The sequence below is a fragment of the Rhamphochromis sp. 'chilingali' genome (genome assembly GCF_963969265.1).
Source record: "Rhamphochromis sp. 'chilingali' genome assembly, chromosome: 1".
NCBI classification, from domain to species: Eukaryota; Metazoa; Chordata; class Actinopteri; order Cichliformes; family Cichlidae; genus Rhamphochromis; species Rhamphochromis sp. 'chilingali'.
In genome coordinates this window covers 9,502,275-9,527,444 of record NC_137929.1, presented here as the reverse complement: position 1 = coordinate 9,527,444, position 25,170 = coordinate 9,502,275, and the positions used below count along the sequence as shown (strand labels likewise).

The 25,170-nt window shown below is 41.5% G+C and overlaps 1 protein-coding gene and 2 long non-coding RNA genes across 3 annotated transcripts in view; 2 read left to right on the top strand and 1 right to left on the bottom strand.

Annotated features, from left to right (window-relative positions):
• LOC308403854 overlaps nucleotides 1-5,660 on the top strand; it is a 14,967-nt gene extending 9,307 nt beyond the window's left edge. Inside the window, exons 2-3 of the long non-coding RNA XR_013972979.1 lie at nucleotides 484-575; nucleotides 2,178-5,660. This is a non-coding gene — a long non-coding RNA (uncharacterized lncRNA). The remainder of the gene's footprint in view (nucleotides 1-483; nucleotides 576-2,177) is intronic.
• LOC308403400 (NACHT, LRR and PYD domains-containing protein 12-like) overlaps nucleotides 1-25,170 on the bottom strand; it is a 309,314-nt gene that overhangs the window by 244,069 nt on the left and 40,075 nt on the right. The gene's annotated exons all lie outside the window — the stretch shown is intronic.
• Nucleotides 7,212-16,333, top strand: LOC308403982. The gene is made up of 2 exons (XR_013973025.1): nucleotides 7,212-9,598; nucleotides 10,595-16,333. It is a non-coding gene; the product is annotated as an uncharacterized lncRNA (long non-coding RNA).

The window sequence follows — 25,170 nt, the reverse complement described above, 5'->3', positions numbered from 1 at the left end:
CATGACTCGCTTACCTTCAGGGTCATACGTCACATGAAAACCAAAATAATTCCAAACGCCAGATCTGAATGAGAGTGGTGGAGGTCCATGTTACAAGGAGAGCTTAACTTCTGTCTTGCTAGCTTGCCCTGAGCTCTTCCTTCTGACTATGCTGTCTGTGTTGAGCGCTCAGTGGATCTGCGCTGGACAGTGCAGCCTAGGCGGAGTAGTCGAACGCAGATTCACTGAGTGCTCAACACAGACAGCATCGTTAGAAGGAAAATTGATAAAATAAATTACAAATGTTGTATTGTTCGATACATATGCGTACCGAACCGAAAGCACTATATCGAACGGTTCAATATCGATACGAATATCGTTGCACCCCTAGTATGTATATGTATGTATATGTATATATGTGTGTATGTGTATATGTGTATGTGTGTGTATATATGTGTATGTACATGTGTGTGTATATATACTTCTTTTTTTGCTGATTAACAGGAGACGAGTCTGGTGGTGCAGGAGAGGAACAATTTCAGCCATTTGGACTCAGCTCAGCCACTACAGTGGAAACAATGTCTTCAACACAAAAGGTGAGAAAAGTATTAGAGTTTTCTGTTAAGAGCTTCCATCCTGGGCTCCTCCATATATACCAAATTTACATTCAAAATCAGAAACCACAGAAGTCACAAGAAAATACAAAGATCATATTTTATCTACACACATTGAAACAACAATATCATCAGTTGAACTCAAAAAATTTTTATGACATAAAAGATTTTCTCTGCTGATCAATATTTCCTAATGTCATTTTAATTGTACCTCTCATTGTGCCACATCATTGTAATGTGACACCATCACCAGAAGGTGATGGTAACACACAAACAAGGTGTTTGTTGACATGTTTGATTCCACCAATGGAGGGAGTTTCAGTTTGTTCCAGGGGCCCGTTCTTCATACCTCGCTAAGTAAGTTAGCTGGATTTGATTGTTGACGATTTCGCGTGAGCTTGGATAGTTCGGTTCCCCGAAGCTCATCCGGGACTTGCTGTCATAGCAACAGAGCCGTAAGCGTAAACCTGCTCGGGAGCAGGTTTACTTTATGTAAACAGGATTAGATCGCGGCCACGCAGGTATGTCCGCTTCATGTATACGAAAGCAACAGCGATATTCCACCACTGTTTCACCATAAATAAATAACATCAATGTAACTAAAGATAATGCAGCACTTGATCCTTTTATTGATGTCACACAGATACATACAGGTCATTTCCTAAAAAAGGGAAATGTACTATTAACATTCTATTACATGTATGTGATTATTACAGATGTAATTCATATTTCAAAGTAGTAATTGCAAATTACTTCGTGTAATCAAGATGAGAGACCACGGCTATAAAAGCGAAGGTGGATTTGGGAAGTCTGTCGCAGCCATGTCCTGTTCGTTTACGCGAGCAACCCATTGCGGAAGGTGCAAGATTGATGAGGAGAGTCCTCAGAATTCAGCGTATATTGCGGGATAGACAGGATCCTTTAGCTCAGCGCGACAGTGTGCTCATAGAGAGATATCGATATTCCCGTGAGGGTATTATTTACTTAACCAACTTGTTGACGAGGGGGTGCAGGACCACCACCTGTCTTTTTTTGCTCTGCCCTTTTCTTGGTTGCTGTTATGAACAAACAAACAGATTATTTCAGGGTCTCTTTCCAAGAGACGAAAAGCAATATAAGTGATAAATATTACCATTCTGTAGAATATTCTTATATTTCACTTTTACTTGTTCCCATGTTCTAGTGGGTCCTGTTGTGGCTCTAATGTGAAAGGGGATATAATATAACATATTATAATATAATATAATGTAATATAATATTGGGTAATATAGTGTGATATGATAAATCTACCCTACCGCCTACTGGTGTTGGCCAGAGGGGCCGATGGCGCGATATGGCAGCCTGGCTTCTGTCAGTCTGCCCCAGGGCAGCTGTGCCAGCCAGTGATCTCACATTACTTCATCCAGCTGTACTAATCGTCAACAGCAGGTGTGTTCGGAGAACCGGATTAGCGAGCTCAGAGTTAGCGCGATGATTTGGTCTTGGATGTGTCATTTGATCTTGGATGTAGTAAGTGACGTACGAAGAACGGGCCCCAGGACTGCATTTCACTCACTGCCTCTGTTTGTATCTCTGTCACTCCAGGACCAACATGGAGCGAGAAGTCAGCGCTCTCAGGAGGCCGACAAACCTCACAGAAGAAAGGGAGAGAAAACCTACAGCTGTGATGAGTGTGGAAGGTCTTTTACCCAGGCTGGAAGCTTAAAAACTCACCAAGTCATCCACAGTGGAGTTAAACCTTACAGCTGTGACTTGTGTGGAAAGTCTTTTACCCAGGCTGGAAGCTTAAAAACTCACCAAGTCATCCACAGTGGAGTTAAACCTTACAGCTGTGACTTGTGTGGAAAATCTTTTGTGCAGGCTGCACACTTAAAAAAACACAGAATCATCCACAGTGGATTTAAACCTTACAACTGTGACTTGTGTGGAAAGTCTTTTACTCTGGCTCAAAACTTAAAAACACACCAAGACATCCACAGTGGATTTAAACCTTACAGCTGTGACTTGTGTGGAAAATCTTTTCTGCAGGCTGGAAACTTAAAAATCCACAGAATCATCCACAGTGGATTTAAACCTTACAGCTGTGAGTTGTGTGGAAAGTCTTTTACCCGGGCTCGAGGCTTAAAAATACACCAACTTATCCACAGTGGAGTTAAAGCGTTCAGCTGTGAGTTTTGTGGAAAGTCTTTTACCCAGGCTGTAGACTTAAAAAACCACAGAATCATCCACAGTGGGGTTAAATCTTACAGCTGTGAGTTGTGTGGAAAGTCTTTTACCCAGGCTGGATCCATAAAAAGACACCAACTCATCCACAGTGGAGTTAAACCTTACAGCTGCGACTTGTGTGGAAAGTCTTTTACCCAGGCTGGATCCTTAAAAAGTCACCAACTCATCCACAGTGGAGTTAAACCTTACAGCTGCGACTTGTGTGGAAAGTGGTTTACCCGGGAAAGAAACTTAAAAACACACCAACTCATCCACAGTGGAGTTAAATCTTACAGCTGTGACTTGTGTGGAAAGTCTTTTACCCAGGCTGGTGATTTAAAAAAACACCATGTCGTCCACAGTGGAGTTAAATCTTACAGCTGCGACTTTTGCGGAAAGTCTTTTACCCGGGCTGAAGGCTTAAAAAAACACCAAGTCATCCACAGTGGAGTTAAATCTTACAGCTGTGACTTGTGTGGAAAGTCTTTTACCCGGGCTGAAGGCTTAAAAAAACACCAAGTCATCCACAGTGGAGTTAAACCTTACAGCTGTGACATGTGTGGAAAATCTTTTACCTGGGCCAGAGACTTAGAAAAACACCAACTCATCCACAGTGGATTTAAACCTTACAGCTGTGAGTTGTGTGGAAAGTCTTTTGCCTGGGCTGGAGACTTAAAAAAACACCAACTCATCCACAGTGGAGTTAAACCTTACAGCTGTGACTTGTGTGGTAAAGCTTTTGGTCAAAGTCGAAACTTACAGAAGCATCTAGTTACCCACTCTGGAATTAAGGCGTACAGCTGCGACTTTTGTGGAAAAACTTTCAGTGAAAAAAAGTACCGAAATATTCACCTACGCATTCACACTGGAAATGATCTTTCCTACTGTGATCAGTGTGGGAAACTTTTTACAACCGATGCACAATTACAAATACACATGTTTACCCACACTGAGGAGAGACCTTATAAATGTGACCGGTGTGAGAAGACTTTTAAATCTCCACATTACCTGAAAAAACATCAACAGATCCACACCAGAAAGTAACTCTACAAGTGCAGTTACTGTGAGGAAGTATTGATTTTTTATCTTGTAATTTTAACCTGATTGTTTGGAACAAGTCTGATCAGTAAACCTATGGAGTTATTCTGAATGAACTGTTTTGGAAAATGAAGAATCATTTTCGCTCGGTAAGCTGAGTGTTTTAATGTAAACAGTAAAACGTAATTGGACATTGGTAGAGATCACTTACGCTGTCATTGTTTAGAAGCAGAGCAACACAGATGGATCCAGTTCTCAACCCTATTGTCACTGTGGTGGTGGGAAAACGTTTCTCTGTTACTTTTGTGGAAAAACCTCCAATCATCAACGGGACCTAAAACCACATCAACGTAGACACACTGGAGACAAAATGAACTACTGCAAAGAATGTGGGAGAGGTTTCCACACACCAAGTGCATTAAAAATACATGAACTATTCCACAGTGTGTTCAAAAAGCACATCTGTGACCAGTGTGGGTCATCCGTCACCACTGCACATGAGCTTAAAGAACAAGAATAAGCAAATCCACACAGTAGAGACACCATACAAGTAATCAAGCCTACTAAAGATGAATGCATGGACTAGTTTTTCCAGGTCCTGGTGAGACATCAGATCTTTTATCCTTGATATATTCTTGAGGTGATAGTAAGCTGACTTTGTTATTGTCTTAATGTGTTTTTCTAAGTTTAGGTCTGCATCCATCATTACACCCAAATTTCTCGCCTGGTTTGTGGTTTTTAGGTGTATAGATTGAAGTTCTCTGGTGACCTGTAATCGTTTTTCTTTGGTGCCAAAGACTATTACCTCAGTTTTGTTTTTGTTTAGCTGGAGAAAATTGTGGCACAACCAGTCATTAATTTCCTCAATGCATTTACCAAGAGCCTGTACAGGGCCTCTGTCTCCTGATGACATTGTGATATATATGTGTGTGTCATCTGCATAGCTGTGGTAGTTTATTTTGTTGTTCTTTATAATCTGTGCCAGTGAGAGCATGTAAATGTTAAACAGAAGGGGTCCCAAGATGGAACCTTGGGGAACTCCACATGTGATACTCGTCTGCTCAGATGTGAAGTTACCTATTGATACAAAGTATTTCCTGTTTTCTAAGTATGTTTTGAACCAGTTTAGTACAGTTCCTGAAAGACCTGTCCAGTTCTCCAGTCGTTTGAGTAATATGTTGTGGTCAACTGTATCAAATGCTGCACTGAGATCCAGTAAAACTAAGACTGACATTTTTCCACTGTCTGTATTCAGACATATGTCATTAAACACTTTGGTCAGAGCAGTTTCAGTGCTGTGGTTCTGTCTAAAACCTGACTGGAAGGCATTGTAGCAATTATTCTGTTTTAAGAAGTAACTGAGCTGTTGAGAAACTGCTTTTTCAATGATCTTACTTAAAAATGGGAGATTTGAAGTGGCAGAGTTTATGCTGCTGACTATAGGTCTGAGTTGGACACCTTCCTTGTGGATTTTAGGAAGTCCGTAAATGCAGGGTATCGCATTGTCATGTAATTATTATCCTTAGTATCCTTATTTTCTCATTATATTGTTTTATTCTCTTTAATCATGAAGGTTTGTAAAGCAAGGCCACTTTTGACTCATAAACTAAGTGCTCAGCCAGACTGCAAACAGGAAGTGTAGAGCTGTACAGCATAATAAATACAGGAAGCCAGACAGAATAGAGAAACTTTGCCATATAAACAATGTTTGTATCGAAACTGTGACGTATAAAGTACGAAAATAACACAGTTTATGATTCTAATGTTAGAGATCCTGCAACTGGTGTTTGGGCTGTGCAGGGGTCTCTGTCTTCCGGAAGATGATTAAATAAAAAGAAATATAAATGTTTTAACACGCTATGAGTCTGATTTCTCTAGTAAGTAAAGTAAAATTTTATTTATATAGCACATTTCTAGATAGACATCACAAAGTGCTTTACAGATATAACAGATTAAAAGACAAAAAACAAACAAAGTTAACAAAAAGCAATTTTAAAAAGGTAAGTTTTTAGCTGTTTTTTAAAAGTAATCAATGAATCAATGGATCGTAGGTCCTCTGTTCTATCATGGGGACAAAAGAATCGGGGTTAATAGCATCCCCTGGATAAAGGCGGTGATATGTAAGGCGGTCAATCATTTTGTCCTTTTCAAGGTAGAGGCAAGCTATAACTTTCTTTTTGTAGCTGCTTGTGGGGTCTCGGTTTAAGGCTCCATAGGTATTGTTGTCACTGAGGAGAGTAGTGATCTTTGTGTGGTAATTGTAGTGTTTAGGACCACGGTGCATCCTCCCTCATCAGCTGGTAAAATAGTGATGATGTGGTCTTTGCTCGGGGAAGTGACGGCCTTCTTTTCCTGTATTGTGAGGTTGGACGGAGGGACTTTGGCACTTGAGAGAGTGGCTGAGACATTCATCCTGATTTGCTCTGCTTCTGTCTGTGATAATTTATTAATCCATATGGTGGTTTCTGTGGCTCTGATGACATCCACTATGGGCAACTGTTGTGGAGAAATGGCAAAATTGAGTCCTTTGGCTCAAGGTTGTAGATTTAGTTTTGGCATTGGTGGGGACGGATAATTCAACCACCAAACCCTGCCCTTTTTCTTTTATTTTCTTCTATTTTTTCCTTGGCTTCGTGATAAAAGGAGAAATATACAGTGGGGCAAAAAAGTATTTAGTCAGCCACCGATTGTGCATGTTCCCCCACCTAAAATGATGACAGAGGTCAGTAATTTGCACCAGAGGTACACTTCAACTGTGAGAGACAGAATGTGAAAAATAAATCCATGAATCCACATGGTAGGATTTGTAAAGAATTTATTCGTAAATCAGGGTGGAAAATAAGTATTTGGTCAATAACAAAAATACAACTCAATACTTTGTAACATAACCTTTGTTGGCAATAACAGAGGTCAAACGTTTACTATAGGTCTTTACCAGGTTTGCACACACAGTAGCTGGTATTTTGGCCCATTCCTCCATGCAGATCTTCTCGAGAGCAGTGATGTTTTGGGGCTGTCGCCGAGCAACACGGACTTTCAACTCCCGCCACAGATTTTCTATGGGGTTGAGGTCTGGAGACTGGCTAGGCCACTCCAGGACTTTCAAATGCTTCTTACGGAGCCACTCCTTTGTTGCCCGGGCGGTGTGTTTTGGATCATTGTCATGTTGGAAGACCCAGCCTCGTTTCATCTTCAAAGTTCTCACTGATGGAAGGAGGTTTTGGCTCAAAATCTCACGATACATGGCCCCATTCATTCTGTCCTTAACACGGATCAGTCGTCCTGTCCCCTTGGCAGAAAAACAGCCCCATAGCATGATGTTTCCACCCCCATGCTTCACAGTAGGTATGGTGTTCTTGGGATGCAACTCAGTATTCTTCGTCCTCCAAACACGACGAGTTGAGTTTATACCAAAAAGTTCTACTTTGGTTTCATCTGACCACATGACATTCTCCCAATCCTCTGCTGTATCATCCATGTGCTCTCTGGCAAACTTCAGACGGGCCTGGACATGCACTGGCTTCAGCAGCGGAACACGTCTGGCACTGCGGGATTTGATTCCCTGCCGTTGTAGTGTGTTACTGATGGTGACCTTTGTTACTTTGGTCCCAGCTCTCTGCAGGTCATTCACCAGGTCCCCCCGTGTGGTTCTGGGATCTTTGCTCACCGTTCTCATGATCATTTTGACCACACGGGATGAGATCTTGCGTGGAGCCCCAGATCGAGGGAGATTATCAGTGGTCTTGTATGTCTTCCATTTTCTGATGATTGCTCCCACAGTTGATTTTTTCACACCAAGCTGCTTGCCTATTGTAGATTCACTCTTCCCAGTCTGGTGCAGGTCTACAATACTTTTCCTGGTGTCCTTCGAAAGCTCTTTGGTCTTGGCCATGGCGGAGTTTGGAGTCTGACTGTTTGAGGCTGTGGACAGGTGTCTTTTATACAGATGATGAGTTCAAACAGGTGCCATTCATACAGGTAACGAGTGGGGGACAGAAAAGCTTCTTACAGAAGACGTTACAGGTCTGTGAGAGCCAGAGATTTTCCTTGTTTGAGGTGACCAAATACTTATTTTCCACCCTAATTTACGAATAAATTCTTTACAAATCCTACCATGTGGATTCATGGATTTTTTTTTTTCACATTCTGTCTCTCACAGTTGAAGTGTACCTCTGGTGCAAATTACTGACCTCTGTCATCATTTTAAGTGGGGGAACTTGCACAATCGATGGCTGACTAAATACTTTTTTGCCCCACTGTACTTGCCTACATGTTATTCTACATGCTTTTAAACCATTTAAAATTACAATTAATAGTTTTATTTGTGAATTATATAATGTTAAATTACTGTTAAACAAATGACTAAGTATTTTAGACTTCAGTTTACTTCAGCCATATTCCATATAAAACAGGTATCGTACAAAAATAAAAAATAACTTCAAATACAGTCACGACAATAAAAGAATATGACTTTAAGGGTTTAACAACATTACTTCAGTTATAGTACACAAACATGTCTTATACATTAGCACTAATGGAAAACTGAATGATCTGGTGGTTTTTGTCAATAAAACTACTCATCTAAGATTACCACAAAGTAAAAGATCTCTCAGCAAAATTATGCAACATTTTAGACACACTATCAAATCAGTGAGCTGGCATTTTTTTATTCTAAACATGAACTACTGTTACAGCAACAGACATGGACACAACAACTGTATGTTCACTATGTGAAGGAGCCAAACACATGCCTTCTCCTCTCGTTAACTGAGATAAACTGCTGGCATACATCTATATTGTCCAGTCTCACCTGGTGTACATGGTACAGCCTCTGTAAACTAATATCCTGGCTTGCTCAAAGCAGCCGTTTTCTCTGAAAGTTTCAATCAAAATTAGAAATGCTACTCTGAGACTGAGATAACTAATAGTGCTGCCTGTTGTGCAGTTAGTCCAAAATACGTTATTCATGGTTACATACACTTTTAGACTGATGTGGGCCAAGGCCTAGCATAGCCTGTAACGTTATTATGACGGACACATCTTATGAGTGAACTTGACTTTAAGTGACTTACAGGTTTCTTTGAAAAATACTTTCTTATATCCAGGTTCTTCCTTTTTGCTGCCATCCTCCTCTCCTCCTCGCAGGTCCTCGCAGCGCAGGCTTGCCGCTGCTAAAGCTAAACAGAGCTCCCTGAAAGGCACAGCCAATCACATAGGCCATATTTGTCACATGAGGTAGGACTCCAGTAGAGAACGTAATTTAACTGTTTCTGCACCGCTGGGTGAATGAGACGCTGACAGATCATTTTTTTCCTTCTATCAGGTTTGATTTCTTTACTCAAAGAGATCAAATTATTGGTGGGGACATGTCCCTTCCGTCCATGCCAAATTTACCCCCTTGCTTTGGCTAAAACTCTCTTTTCAGGTTCAGTGAGACTCCGGTCTGAAAAGTTCTTTACCCATTTCTCCTGACTGTCTTCAGGTGTGTTTTCTTCTCTGAGTTGTGTAGGTTCAGAACGAGGAGTATGTGTTTTTGAAAGCAAGGTGTGAAATTTTCTGCGTTGTCTTTCTTTTCCTTTAGAGTGTTGGGCCCGTTTAGCCTTGTCCACAAACTTGTAAACCTCTTCTAAGATTGGAGAGGGTAGAAGGATTTCCTGCAGAGTCAGAATTTTGGGCCGACTGAGAACAGCACTTACACATGTGAGTGAGGGGAGAGAAGTTGCTGCCTGCGAGTTTACAGAGGAGAGCTTAAGTTTGACCAGGTACCAAAGCAAATCATTCGTATTGACGAATTCGTATGACGGTGTATCACAAAAGATTGATATCAAACTGATCACTTGGTTGCGTTACTTGCTCTTCAAGTGAATCAACAAATGGATAAATAAAAAGACGAACGACAATGCTGATTTTTTAGAGTCTTAGCTTACATTTCCACGGCTAAACAAACTCTAAATCGGTTTCAATGGTGTACTGATGTACACAAAAATGGACATAAGGAGCTTCTTTCAAAGAAAAAACTCAGGTAGATGTTATTTTATATATTATGCTTTGTATGTTTTTCAGTCTATGCAAAACAAGAGGAATTTCAATACACAGCAGTATATTCACAGTTGAAACCAGTGAATATACTGATGTTTTATAAACCAGTGAATATACTGATGTTTTATAAACCAGTGAATATACTGATGTTTACATATACTTTATGGAGAAAACATTTTAAAAAAAATTCACTGTTAAACATGAATTTAGAGTAAACCTGTTTTGTTTTAGATAAATAAATGTTGAAATATCTTTTGAATTAGTTAAATGTCAAAATAAAAAGAGGGAGCGGTCTATTTTAATCACTTTCATCAAATTTAGGAGTACATGTACACTAAGTTTATTGTTAATTAATAAGAAAACTCCAGACGATTCCATTCTGAGCTGAAGAAGCTTCTGATAGGTTAGTAGAGTCCATGTGAGTAAATTGGTGGCACAGCTGTGGATGCATATAAGGCAAAACACAGAGCCTGTTTCTGTGACATGGGAAAATCAAGAGATGTCAACCAAAACACCAGGAAAAGGATTGTGGAGCTCCATAAGTGTGGCTCAATTTTGAATACAAAATACAAAAGTTAACAAATGTTTTTTATCAATCTAAAAAAATAAACATTTAGTCTGATTTGATGTTACAATGTTTGTGTTTTTATCTGAAGAGTGTGTAAATATCTGGTTTCAACTGTATATTTGATGATGTTGGTGTTTGGCTTGATTGTCAGCACAAAGAGGGAGAGAGAGGAGCAGAGAGGGAGATGGAGAATGAGGAAAGAACAGAGATGGAACAAGAGCAGGTGAGACACACATGTTAGTCAAATGGTTGTTTGCCAAAACTCATCAGAACATGTATCCAGTACCTAGTGTTTCTTTTTAGATACCATTTGTTACTTTTCAAATTCTATATTTATTAAGTTCTGCAGGCTTGTTTGCACAACAAGGCTAAATAATTATATAAACTTTTCTCAATCTAAATAGTGGACTTTGGTATAATTAAAAAATAAGTGTAGTGCAGGTCTATGATGATTTTTAGTGCTACTATCATCTAGTTTTGATTCTGGTTGGGTTTTGGTTAAGTTCTAAGTAGTCCTGATTTTGAACTGGTGTAGTCCTATTTTAATTCCGGATCAGTTCTGGGTCTGGTTGAATTGGAGTTTAGTCACTGTGTCTTGATACAGCCCGACTTTGTTCTGCCTTGCTGCTTGATTAAAAACTAGTTTAAGGTGATATTTATTTTTTCCTATATGAAGTCATTCTTTTTTGAACAAAACTCAAAACAGAGCCTAATAATCTTTCAGTCATTTCTACCCTCACTTAATTTCCTTTTGATGCTCAGCTCTCATACAGTGGCTCAGTTGGGCTCCAATCCCACCATATTGTGGCCAATCACATGCGAGGATATAGGATAATATCATTATGTGAAAAACCAAGATGGTGAGAGACGCGACAGTCAAGTGGAGCATCTGTCTGTCCTCTCAGTAAGTGAGTGACACAGTAAACAGCGGTGAGGAGGGCTGTGCGAAAGCAAAAACACATAAATATACCTGACACCCGTAAACATAGCAGCATTGTCTCGGTCTCGGTCTTGGTCTCAGTCTCATCTCAACTTGGTCTTGGTCTTGTCTTGGTCTAGATACCCTCTGGTCTCGGTCTTGTCTTGGTCTCGGATTAGGCGGTCTTGACTACAAGTCTGGTTCTAGGCTGATTACATAAGCAACGTTTTACAAGCTTCTGCTTGGGCGATTCCTGTGAGACAAACAGTTTGCAGCAGAGTTTCTTTCATACTGGTTCAGTTTCCCCGTGTGTAGAGACTGGGTGGGGTCACTCAGAGTCTAATAAAGTCCTTCTCTTGTATATTCTGAATAATAAATTCAGTTATCAGGACTTGATTTTATTCCATGGAGCTGGTTAAAGAACAGCAGCGTATAGAAACACTTTTAATCATCTCTTTTTGGTGTTGCGCATTTGGAGGGTCGGCAAGATCTGTTACCATCATCTGTCATTTTCAGCTTTACTGGAAACTTTATTTAAATCCCATTGAGTCAAGTTTGAAACTCAGATTCTGTTATTCACTGAAAATAACAAAAACATTTTATGACAAAATAAGAGTCAGATCAGCAGAACTACAGAACCTGTATCTCTGCTGTAACAGTGTCACTCTGCTCCACTTTGATGTTTGTTGTTTTTTTCGTGTTTCTTGTAACATTTAATTGTTAGAAACTAAACTGTCTCTGAGATAAAGACGAATAAACAACTCTGCTTTACATGTTACTAACAAAACCATTTTCATGATTGTAGCTGCTTTAATCCACAAAGAGCAGAAAAGCATCAGAAGCAGCAGCAGGTCAGCTGATCACAGCCTGAACACAAAGAAAACAAATCTACTGGAGCTCACAACACTGGTTATTATGGGACTCTTTTAGAGGACACTCTTTCCCCACACTGCACAGCTACACCTGAACTTCAGCTTCCTCCACCTAAAACTCCAAATTTGACCCTTATTATTCATAACAGTATAACTGTGCATGACAGTAGCTGTGTTTTGTATAAACACTTATACAGTGAAGCGTGCTGATAATATGAATAGTATGAAAATTGCTCTCAGGGAAATATATTTAATATGCAGCCATTACTTCCTGTTTTATGTCAAAGTTAAATCTCACCTGCAGAGACGAACACGGCAAACATCAAAGTAAATGACGTAATTACAGCGGACATTTCCGGTGTTCTGACTCTTAGTTTGTTCTAAATGTCTCAGTCTGTCCTGGGATTAAAATTTAGGCTGAAAGAAAGCAATTGGATCAGTAACGTTTGTTTTAAGGAAGTTGTGACGTTGTGACGATTGGTACGCTGCACTGCGGGGTCGAGTAGAAACAAGCGCGTCACACCAGAAGAGGTGAAGTCGAAAGAAAGTTTTATTCTTTCTGTTCTTGAACCATCCTCGCAGGAAAAATCTGAACCTGCTTCATGTGTCAGTCGTCATGTATGAACCGTTTTTGTCTTTGAAGCAGAAGTTTGTTTTGTCTCTGCACCGAGTTTGTTTCCCACAGCAAGTTTCGAGCTCACATCCTGCTGCACCTCTTCCTGCTGCGATTTAGGCTTCAGCTCCGAGCAGCTTATCAAACAACACCGCGACACAACTCTGACTAACCTGAGAACCAGCAGCAACTTGCACCAGTTTACAAAACCAGTAGCCTGTGTAAATCACCAGTCCATCCAGTGCTGTACGATTAAAGAACAAAGACTCATCAGTTTTAGAATTTGAGGTTTTCTGCTAAATTTCCTCCTTTTCTATGGAGGTGAATTGTAAAGTGAAACCTTCAAACTGATTTTTTTTAGCTTTTCTTTTAGCTTAAAAGACTAAAAGTGAGTTTTAGAAAAAGAAAGAAAACACTTACTGTTGTTCTGAAGGACGTCTGGAACCCTCGAAGGCCTCTGTGGTCACCAGGGTGGAAAATCTGAAAGACAATAAAACACACATTAGATTTCTTTGTCTCTGTCACACAGACACGGACGTCCACACAGACCCACCCAGCCTCGCGTCTCCTTCACACACACAGACAAACTAAACCAATATAAAAACAATTCTTTGAGAAACATAACAAATTTAACCAGAGTGACACTCAGTTTGTTTTATAACAGTTAAATCTCACCCGCAGAGACAAACATGAAGCCTCATCGAACATCAGCAACGTGGAGCAGAGTGACGCAGTTACAGCAGACATTTCCGTGTCTCTGCTGCTGCTGATCTGACTCTTAGTTTGTCCTAAATGTCTGAGTCTGCCGGTATTTTCACCGAATAACTGAACCTGAGTTTAAATCTGACGACACAAGTTTAAATTTAAGGTTTAAAATAAAGCTGAAAGTCACTGACTGTTAGAACAGATCTGTCGTTCAGCCGCTCGGTCTAACTCCACACTTCAACGGTGTAACGTCTCGTACGGAAGTGACGTTGAAGTGACGTCGACCAATAAAATTATCGAGCAATGATTTCATGGTTCAGGATTTACAGGGTTAACGTCCGCTAGAAAGGAAATGACATTTTAAATGAAGTCTCACTCAGTTTTGAAACAGTTTTTCTGTTCAAACATTTTTGTGGGTGGATGTTAACCAAACTGTAACCATGACAACTGAAACCTTTTACCTAAAACACTGAAAACGATGTTAGAAAAAGACAGCAAACACTTACTGTTGTTCTCATGAAATCTGTTAAACCCTTAAACACTCTTCTAATCATCAGGATGCAACAAAAATCCATATAAAGATAAAAAGTGTGAGGTTGGTATAATCCATCTGCTTTCTCTGTAGGTCAAAAGAAACCTACTGAAGGTTTATTCAACACAAGCAATTAGAAAAAATAGTAAATTAAAATACTGCGTGGGTGAACTCGACTGTGTACAACCAGCTGAACTAACCTGTCGATCGTTTTGCTTTGACTTCCTGTTTTGCAGACATCTGCTTAGCAAAACCATTCAACCCACAGTCGACCACAATTGCAAAGTGACAGACGAATTAAAGTAAGAGGAAATGAACCTGGAGAGAAAACCTTTCACTCTGTCTGTCAGTTAATTGAAATAAACTTGTTCTAATGAATAAAGTCAAAGGTCACGACCTGCACAGCTGTTCTGAAGAACTTTGTCCACCTTTGATTGTCTTTAAGTTGTGTTGGAGCCACAGAGAGCAGATCTTTGTTCTTTATGGAGAACCAGTGAGGCTGTTTGGACTTTCCTATGAAACATCAGTGCAGGAGTCTCTCAGTACATCTGTTTACAGTGAGGACAAAGAAGCAGCAGAAACACACACAGAGGAAACATGTAGAGACAGGCAGCAGCAAATAGTCCGCAGGGAGAGAGGGCATGCATCAGCGGCAGCACTTCCTGGAAATCACATGATTGTAATCACTAAACAGCTAAAAGAGGTCATTAACACTTTAAAGCAGAAGCAGAAGGAGGAGGAACAAATCAATGAGCAGGTGCCAAAGGTTGAGAGTGGTGTCAGTGCAGTCCCGAAGCTGATTAGTGAGCACATGTATGAGACTCAAAATGGGGCGGAGGACCAGAGCGAACAATCTGACATTTTCTCGGAATTGCCATTTTTTGCAGAGGTGGTGCCAGAAGTTGCCATTAAAGCTAGGAAAAGCAAAAGACAAAGAAGAATAGAGAAAATGGCAGGGACAGTTAAGAATACTGTTGAGCTGCCAGTGCCAGGTAGCAAAGAAACTGTCCAAGAAGTCTTTTCAGATCTGCAGAAACAGGATGTGACATTGGAAGGCCCTTTTAAACAGGCAGCAGAAGTGCAGCCCGGTCAGTTGATAGAAGAGGGTTATTACCTGAAAGGACAAGTGTTGTACTACAAAGGCAGCACGGATGACAAAGGGAAGTTAGTAGTCCCCCAGCAGCGGCGGGAGCAAGTTTTGAGACTGGGGCATAGTATTCCTTGGGCGGGGCATCTGGGAACGCAGACAAGAAGGGACCGAATAGCCAGCAGGTTCTTTTGGCCAGGTATGAACAGAGATGTTGAGGAGTTTTGCCAGTCTTGCTCAATCTGTCAGCTGGCCGGGGATAAAAAAGTCCCAAAGTTGCCTTTATAGCCTTTACCTGTTATTGAGGTTCCATTTAGTCGTATTGCAATGGATAAAGCGGGGCCGCTAGAGCGAACCCAGGCAGGTAATCACTATATATTGGTGGTTTGTGATTACAGTACCAGATACCCAGAAGCTTTTCCCCTTAGGGATATTACAGCTAAACAGATAGCTTATGCCCTTTTGCAGCTTTTTTCCCGAGTGGGTATTCCGTCTGAGATTTTGACTGATCAGGGAACAAACTTCCTTTCACATACCCTGAGGCAGGTTTATAAGCTTTTAGGTATTAGGAGTATCCGGACCACCCATTACCATACCCAAACAGATGGCTTGGTGGAGAGATACAATCAAACTCTGAAAGCAATGTTGAAGAAGTTCATCTCGGCTAATGCCAAAGACTGCGACAAGTGGCTTCCCTATTTGCTGTTTGCTTATAGGGAGGTGCCTCAAGCCTCAACTGGCTTTTCCCCTTTTGAGCTCCTTCCTGAAGGCCTTAGTCATGGAGTGCACACATGATTATGGCCTAATGATGTTCACCTGAAAGAAGTTTTCCAATCACCCACTGATAGTGGGTTGAACCACCTGATGAGAGCTGAGGGGGCATGTGGGTTAAATTTTCAGTTTGATTTGATTTAGTTAGTTGGGATATTGTTTAGCTGGGGGGTGTTTTGTAATGAGATATTTGTGAGGTGTGTCAAAATAACTGCAATGTTTCACTGTATAGGTTTTTGTAGCTGGGCTGTGTCAGAGTGGGACGACCTTTTACATTTTATTGGTGATAGTATGACCAGCATCTATTTAAGGAGGGGTTTGTTGAGAGGCTCGGGTGGTTATTTCTAGATTTGTTGCTGGTGAGCATGAAAAAAAAAAAAAAAAAAAAACACCTCTTTACCAGAAAAAAGTGGGAATATATCCAAAGCTTTGAAAACAATTGAAGGCTCGTGAGGTTGTTTTTTCCATTTGGTCCCCTTCACATTGCCTTGCCACCGTTACAGTGCTGATAAATGATCAGAATTATAATATTTCCGACTGTCTGCTATGTGCCGTGACCTTTGACCTGCTAAAGACAGTCAGCTGTGGATTATTCATTGTTGTGTCTGATACTTAGAACTGTGAGGAAGAACACTACACAGTTAATCAGGGTCCCCTCTCTCTGAATCAGGAAAGGTGGGGAGGCTGCGTGCGGGCCATACGTTGAGTATCACTGTTTGAAATGTGAACATTGCTCTGCTGCAGTCAATGGACTAAACCAGAGAAGAAGAAAACAGACTTTACCATGAAGATCCCCAGTGAGGATCAGTATAATATCAGCCTGATGTCTGCAGTTTAGTGTCAGCACAACTTTCACATCATATTAATCTCAGCACACAAGTCAGAGCTCTTTTTAGCCAACCATCCCTTTAACATTAACTAGTAATGACTTCATGAACTTCTTCACAAATAAAATTCTTATCATTAGAGAAAAAATTACCAATAATCATCCCACAGATGTAATATTATCTACAGCTACTCTTAGTACCCTTGATGTTAAGTTAGACTCTTTTTCTCCAATTGATCTTTCTGAGTTAACTTCAATAATTACTTCCTCCAAACAATCAATGTGTCTTTTAGACCCCATTTCTACAAAACTGCTCAAAGAAGTCCTGCCATTAATTAATTCTTCGATCTTAAATATGATCAACTTATCTCTAACAATCAGCTATGTACCACAGGCCTTCAAGCTGGCTGTAGTTAAACCTTTACTCAAAAAGCATCTCTAGACCCAGCAGTCTTAGCTAATTATAGGCCAATCTCCAACCTTCTTTTCATATCAAAAATCCTTGAAAGAGTAGTTGTCAAACAGCTAACAGATCATCTGCAGAGGAATGGTTTATTTGAAGAGTTTCAGTCAGGTTTCAGAGCTCATCACAGCACAGAAACAGCTTTAGTGAAGGTTACAAATGATCGTCTTGTGGCCTCTGACAGTGGACTCATCTCTGTGCTTGTCCTGCTAGACCTCAGTGCAGCGTTCAATACTGTTGACCATAATATCCTCTTAGAGCGATTAGAACATGCTGTAGGTACTACAGGTACTGCACTGCAGTGGTTTGTATCATATCTATCTAATAGACTCCAGTTTGTGCATGTAAATGGAGAGTCCTCTTCACACACTGAGGTTAATTATGGAGTTCCACAGGGTTCAGTGCTAGGACCAATTCTGTTTACATTATACATGCTTCCCTTAGGTAGTATCATTAGAAGACATAGCATAAATTTTCACTGCTATGCAGATGACACCCAGCTCTATCTGTCCATGAAGCCAGATAACACACACCAATGAGTTAAACTGCAGGAATGTCTTAAAGACATAAAGACCTGGATGGCCGCTAACTTTCTGCTTCTTAATTCAGATCAAACTGAGGTTATTGTACTCGGCCCTGAAAATCTTAGAAATATGGTCTCTAAGCAGATTCTTACTCTGGATGGCATTACCTTGGCCTCCAGTAATGCTGTGAGGAACCTTGGAGTCATTTTTGACCAGGACATGTCCTTCAATGCACATATTAAACAAATATGTAAGACTGCGTTCTTCCATTTGCGCAACATCTCTAAAATTAGAAATATCCTGTCTCAGAGTGATGCTGAAAAACTAGTTCATGCATTTATTACTTCCAGGCTGGACGACTATAATTCATAATTCATTATCAGGATGTCCTAAAAACTCACTGAAAAGCCTTCAGCTAATCCAAAATGCTGCAGCAAGAGTGCTGACAGGGACTAGAAAGAGAGAGCAGATTTCTGCTGTTTTGGCTTCCCTTCATTGGCTTCCTGTTAAATCCAGAATTCAAAATCCTGCTCCTCACATACAAGGTCTTAAATAATCAGGCCCCATCTTATCTTAATGACCTTGTAGTACCATATCACCCTATTAGAGCACTTCACTCTCGCACTGCAGGCCTACTTGTTGTTCCTATTGTATTTAAAAGTAGAATGGGAGGCAGAGCCTTCAGTTTTCAGGCCCCTCTTCTGTGGAACCAGCTTACAGTTTGGATTCGGGAGACAGACACTATCTCTACTTTCAAGATTAGGCTTAAAACTTTCCTTTTTGCTAAAGCATATAGTTAGGGCTGGACCAGGTGACCCTGAATCCTCCCTTAGTTATGCTGCAATAGACGTAGGCTGCCGGGGATTCCCATGATGCATTGAGTTTTTCCTTTCCAGTGACCTTTTTCACTCACTATGTATTAATAGACCTCTCTGCATTGAATCATACTTGTTATTAAACTCAGTCTCTCTTCCACAGCATGTCTTTCATCCCGTTTTCCTTCTCTCACCCCAACCGGTCGCAGCAGATGACCACTCCCTGAGCCTGGTTCTGCCGGAGGTTTCTTCCTGTTAAAAGGGAGTTTTTCCTTCCCACTGTCGCCAAAGTGCTTGCTCATAAGGGGTCATGAGATTGTTGGGTTTTTCTCTGTACCTATGAAGCGCCTTGAGGCGACTTTTGTTGTGATTTGGCGCCATATAAATAAAATTAAAAAATTGAATTGAATAACTAAAACATGCTGACTGACCTCAGAGTTTCAAGTCCACATCCTGGACTCTCCAGGAAACCACACAGATGCTTCACTCCTGAATCCTTCAGGTTGTAGTTATTACTCAGGTCCAGCTCTCTCAGATGGGAGGGTTTGGACTTCAGTGCTGCTGCCAGATAATCACAGCTGATCTCTGACAAACCACAAAGACTCAATCTGTGTAAAGAATGAAAGATGTAAGTTTATTAGACAAAGTGTGAGCTTGAAATCATTCAGTGTTTCATCATCTGTTCAGAGCTGAAGAAGGTTCAGTGTCACGGCTGGCGGAGGGAGCCGTGTGGTGTGGAGGAAAAGGTGGACCCAAGATGCAGCAAACTGATGATACGAGTGATGTTTATTTACAAAGTGACAATGGCAGAAACAGGCAGTGAGGCATGACAAAACAACTGAAGAAACCTAAACTGGGAGAACTAAATGACAAACCTGAGACCATACAAAAGGGGTGCGGGGCAGAGAGACGCAGAGATAGGAACACCATAGAACGCAGACGAGCCGACAATGAACACAGACCGACACCCACTAAATATACACACACAAGGTAATCAGGTAATCACACACAGGAGGGAAGAACAGCTGAACCTAATACACATGAGGACCGGAGGACACAAGCTGAACACAATGACAACAGACACAGACCTTCAAAATAGAATAGGAAATCCAGAACATGAGCCTTCAAAGTAAAGCAGGAACACACAGACTGATTTACAACACAACACGGGGACATGAACAGAGCACCAAGGACAGACACAGGTAGGGCTGAATACACACACCAAACTACAGGTTCAACCCTAAACCAATACAGAGTACCGGGCTGTGGTCGACTCCTTTGTCAAGTGGTGTGAGCAGAATCATCTGCAGCTCAACGTGGCAAAGACCAAGGAACTGATCGTGGACTTCAGGAAGACCAGGAAACACTTGACCCCTGTTTCAATCCAGGGGGTCAGTGTTGACATTGTGGAGGACTATAAATACCTTGGAGTACACATTGACAATAAACTGGACTGGGCTAAAAACACCACAGCACTTTACAGGAAGGGCCAGAGTTGTCTCTATTTTTTGAGGCGACTGAGGTCCTTCAACATCTGCCAGAAAATGCTGAGGATTTTCTATGAGTCTGTGGTGGCCAGTGCGATCCTCTATGCTGTTGCATGCTGGGGGAGCAGGCTGAGGGTCGCAGATGCCAACAGACTTAATAAACTGATCCGTAAGGCCAGCAATGTTGTGGGGATGGAGCTGGACTCCCTCAAGGTGGTGTCGGAGAGGCGGATGCTGTCCAAGATAAAGACAATGTTGGATAACACCTCCCACCCACTCCATGACATGTTGGTCAGTCACAGGAGCTCGTTCAGTGAGAGACTGAGATTACCGAAAAGCACCACTGAACGACACAGGAAATCATTCCTGCCTGTGGCCATCTCCCTGTACAACGCATCCACTTAACACACTGTTTGCTGCTACAACTACACATGTTTCTTTTCCAAATATTTATTTATAAGTGACTTATGTATGTATGTATGTATGTATATATATGTATATATTGTACTATTCTTAGTTAGCGTATTGTCTGTCTTGTCTTAATGTTGGTTTAAAATGGAGCACTGTAACAAAAAATAATTTCCCCCAGGGATCAATAAAGTATTCTGATTCTGATTCTGATTCTGAAAATCAGAATAAACACAAAGCACAAAAATGAACTTCAAGGAAACACAAAACGCTGGGCCAAAATGACCCAGGACCATGACATTCAGAATGTAGAAGTTTAGAAAATGGAAACTCCAAACAGCTGAAGCCAACAGGAAGCAGCTTCAAACAAACACAACAAGAGAAAAAACTCTGAATGTTTCACATTAAAGTCGTACATTTCTCATAAAAACAGGACAAAGACTTGAAAAAGTCGTGTTTTTCCTTCCAGGAACCACAAGGCTTCACTTTTAAAGGTGAAGTGTGAAAGAAATGGACATATTTGAAGTCCAACACCTTTTTCCAGTCACATTATTAAAGCAGACAAACTACAAGCTCATTTTCATTCCAACAAGTCATCTTCTGACCTGGACTAACAACACTGGTCTCTATGTGCAGCTGGCTGTGAGACCAGTGCTCAGGGAGCGTCTACAAAGTGCAACACTGAAAGAACATCACGCACTCATTTGCTTCCAGCACTTTCACACAAACATCTACTGTCATTATTGTCACCAAACTCTGTGGATCCTTTATTGCAAATTCAAATGGGATCAAATGGTCAGACAAAAGGGGGTTATGAGGAAATATGATGAAATGTTGTGTATTAGCAGCAAGTTATTGAAACATTTTCCTTAGAAACCAAACAAAATGATTGACAAACATGTTTTTACAAACTCAGCGTTGGACTTGGATCAGCAGGATAAGCTGATGTTTAAAGACATTTGGGTCTCGCTGTATGAGAGTCCAGTTATTACTCAATATTTATGGATGATGTTCCTTCAGTGTTGCACTTTGTAGACGCTCCCTGAGCCTCACAGCCAGCTCCACATGGACCAGCTGACATTACCCAGCATTAGAGGCGGGTGTAAAAAAATGGATTTTCCTATTTAAATGGTTTTAATTTGAATAAAGCGATGTTGATTCATTCAATCCTGAATCGATTTTTAATATAAATGTATTTTGCCAGAATCTCAGGTTAAAGCTCCCAAAAGTATTTCAACAACAACCAAACAGATAAAACAGTAAATGAGAGGAGCTAAACACACAAAGATGGAAACACAGAGCGTGGATCGTTCACTCGACGGCACGTACACGGACACGCCGTCGGGGCTGACAGATTACAAACTCTCAGCTGTGTCTGTAATCAAACCTCTGTAACTTTGCTTCACTTCAGCAGCATCAGCTCATGTTCACATGTTGATTGATGGTTTTTGATGGGTTTCGATTTTATTGTCATTTGTATTAAGAAATATTTAACCATATATGCTTGGAGGTGTATAATTGATTGTGTAGTGATATAACAGCTCACAGATCCTGAAGCTGCAGGTTTCATCTGTCTCCAACCAAAACTGACTGAACCAGCAGCAAAAGAAGATCCAAACTACGCTTTACGTTTGATGAACATCGTCATGAATTCTCTCTGACTTTGACGTTTACTTCATGCACAGCTCTCTCTCTCTCAGTGTACTTCAAGAACAGTTTACCTTCAAAAATCTGTTTCCTGCATTATTCACTGCTTAATACGCACCAGTCTGCTGTTGTGTTCACTGCTGTCGGGCTCCCAAAACAAAGCCTCATTTCTGCTGTTCAATACTGAAGAAATGTAAACCTTTTAAAATGATGACAGATTACAAACTCTCAGCTGTGTCTGTAATCAAACCTCTATAACTTTGCTTCACTTCAGCAGCATCAGCTCATGTTCACATGTTGATTCATGGTTTGCTTCAGTCTTTGATGGACTGCAGAATATTTTGAAGGTTATCTGCTATAAAAAGCCAGAAGAGGAAAATCTGCTTCATGTGTTTCTGTTTGATCCTCAGTGACTTTGACACAAAGGCCTCTGCTGTGATGATCACACCTCTGATCAAGTCTCACAGTGTCAGCTTTGTTTTTATACATATGGATATGTGCTGATAAATGATCAGAATTATAATATTTCCCACTGTCTGCTGTGTGCCGTGACCTTTGACCTGCTAAAGACAGTCATCTGTGGATTATTCATTGTTGTGTCTGATACTTAGAACTGTGAGGAAGAACACTACACAGTTAATCAGGGTCCCCTCTCTCTGAATCAGGAAAGGTGGGCAGGCTGGATGTGGGCCGCGGGCCATACGTTGAGTATCACTGTTTGAAATGTGAACATTGTTCTGCTGCAGTCAATGGACTAAACCAGAGAAGAAGAAAACAGACTTTACCATGAAGATCCTCAGTGTGGATCAGTATAATATCAGCCTGATGTCTGCAGTTTAGTGTCAGCACAACTTTCACATCATATTCATCTCAGCTCAACTAAAACATGCTGACTGACCTCAGAGTTTCAAGTCCACATCCTGGACTCTCCAGAAAACCGCACAGATGCTTCACTCCTGAATCCTTGAGGTTGTTGTTCTCACTCAGGTCCAGCTCTCTCAGATGGGAGGGGTTGGACTTCAGTGCTGCTGCCAGATAATCACAGCTGATCTTTGACAAACCACAGAAACTCAATCTGTGTAAAGAATGAAAGATGTAAGTTTATTAGACAAAGTGTGAGGTTGAAATCATTCAGTGTTTGATCAACTGTTCAGAGCTGAAGAAGGTTCAGAATGTAGAAGTTTAGAAAATGGAAACTCCAAACAGCTGAAGCCAACAGGAAGCAGCTTCAAACAAACACAACAAGAGAAAAAACTGAATGTTTCACATTAAAGTCGTACATTTATCATAAAAACAGGACAAAGACTTGAAAAAGTCGTGTTTTTCCTTCCAGGAACCACAAGGCTTCACTTTTAAAGGTGAAGTGTGAAAGAAATGGACATATTTGAAGTCCAACACCTTTTTCCAGTCACATTATTAAAGCAGACAAACTACAAGCTCATTTTCATTCCAACAAGTCATCTTCTGACCTGGACTAACAACACTGGTCTCTATGTGCAGCTGGCTGTGAGACCAGTGCTCAGGGAGCGTCTACAAAGTGCAACACTGAAAGAACATCACACACTAATTGGCTTCCAGCACTTTCACACAGGCATCTACTGTCAATATTGTCACCAAACTCTGTGGATCCTTTATGGCAAATTCAAATGGGATTCAAATGGTCAGACCAAAGAGGGTTATGAGGAAATATGATGAAATGTTGTGTATTAGCAGCAAGTTATTGAATCATTTTCCTCAGAAACCAAACAAAATGATTGACAAACATGTTTTTACAAACTCAGTGTTGGACTTGGATCAGCAGGATAAGCTGATGTTTAAAGGCATGGATGATATTCCACCTTCCTCCTGTAGGTGTCCTTTGCTTCCCTCAGGCAGCGTTTCACCTCCCGCTGTGCTGCTTTCATCTTCAGGAGCAAAGTGAAGGAGGAGATGAAAGCAGCACTGCGGGAGGTGAAACGCTGCCTGAGGGAAGCAAAGGACACCTACAGGAGGAAGGTGGAACAGAAGTTGGAGAGGAACAATATGAGGGAGGTCTGGAATGGTGTGAAAACCATCACAGGCCACAACACCAAGAAAAGCACAGTGGGGGGGACTGTGGAGAAGGCAAACGAACTCAACAACTTCTTCAACAGGTTTGACCAGCCCACAACCCCCCCACCCTCACCCTCACTACAGAGTCCAATCCCCACTCTCCTACCTCCCTCGCTTCCCCCCCTTCCTGACACCATGACACCCCCCTCCTCCAATCCCTCTCTCAGCAGCAAGACATCTCCCCCCCTCCCCTCCTCCCAAACATCTCCCAGTGTCACAGTGGATCAGGTCAGGAGACAACTGAGGAAGCTTCGCCCCAGAAAGGCAGCAGGCCCAGACAAGGTGTGTCCTAGGACGGTAAAGGCGTGTGCTGCTGAACTTGGGGAGCCGCTACAACGAGTCTTCAACCTCAATCTGCGACTGGGGAGAGTGCCCGCCCTATGGAAGACATCCTGCATCATCCCGGTCCCCAAAAAGAACCGGCCCAATGAGCTGAATGACTTCCGACCGGTGGCACTGACGTCACATCTTATGAAGACTCTAGAGCGGCTCTTCCTCAACCTCCTCCGACCACAGGTACAACATGCCCAGGACCCACTACAGTTTGCATACAAGGCGGGTGTCGGAGTGGAGGATGCCATCCTGTACCTCCTACACAGAGCCCACTCACACCTGGATGGGGGGGGAAAAGGCACGGTCAGGATCCTGTTTCTTGACTTTTCCAGTGCCTTTAATACCATCCGGCCCTGTATGCTTCAGGAAAAACTGAACAGGATGGAGGTGGACCCCTGCCTGGTCGCTTGGATCTCCGACTACCTCACTGACAGACCACAGTACGTCAGGCTGAAGGACATCACGTCTGACACAGTGGTCAGCAGCACAGGAGCACCACAGGGAACTGTGCTGTCCCCTCTTCTCTTCACCCTGTACACCTCTGACTTCTGCTACAACTCTGAATTATGCCACATTCAGAAGTTTGCAGACGACACAGCCATCATGGGGTGTATCTGGGATGATCAGGAAGAGG